Source organism: Morone saxatilis, unplaced genomic scaffold (genome assembly GCF_004916995.1).
Source record: "Morone saxatilis isolate NCDOM2014 unplaced genomic scaffold, NCSU_SB_2.0 Contig8, whole genome shotgun sequence".
Classification (NCBI taxonomy): Eukaryota; Metazoa; Chordata; class Actinopteri; family Moronidae; genus Morone; species Morone saxatilis.
This window is the reverse complement of record NW_023340257.1, coordinates 9,860,889-9,861,214: the sequence shown is the minus strand read 5'-3', so window position 1 is coordinate 9,861,214 and position 326 is coordinate 9,860,889. Positions and strand designations below refer to the sequence as shown.

The following is a 326-nucleotide window of genomic DNA, read 5'->3' as shown; positions in this document are numbered from 1 at the left end:
CTTTTGTTACCACTTTTCCAAGAAATGTCAGATCAGCACCTACAGTATGTATGTTTGCGTTGCATGTTTTAATGATTTCATTTCTAAACATATATTATGACACCGTAGCCAGTTCCATTGGCTGATGAAGACTATTATTACTCTGTAACACATAGTTTTGTCAAAAAGATATTTGTAAGTCCAACTTTCTCAGATGCAGCTACATTGGAAAGTACCACTTCAGTATTGAGAAAAAAAACATCCTGCAGATTGTTCAGCATGTATCAATCATGCGTTGAGGTCCCTCTGGACTTCAAGAGCGTTTTAAATTCCCCCTCCACTCAAAA

General features: G+C 36.8%; 1 protein-coding gene across 1 annotated transcript in view; it reads right to left on the bottom strand.

Moving 5' to 3' along the window:
• The window catches only part of pdcd10a (programmed cell death 10a), a gene marked incomplete at its 3' end in the record, with an annotated part of 9,022 nt that overhangs the window by 673 nt on the left and 8,023 nt on the right, over window positions 1-326 (bottom strand).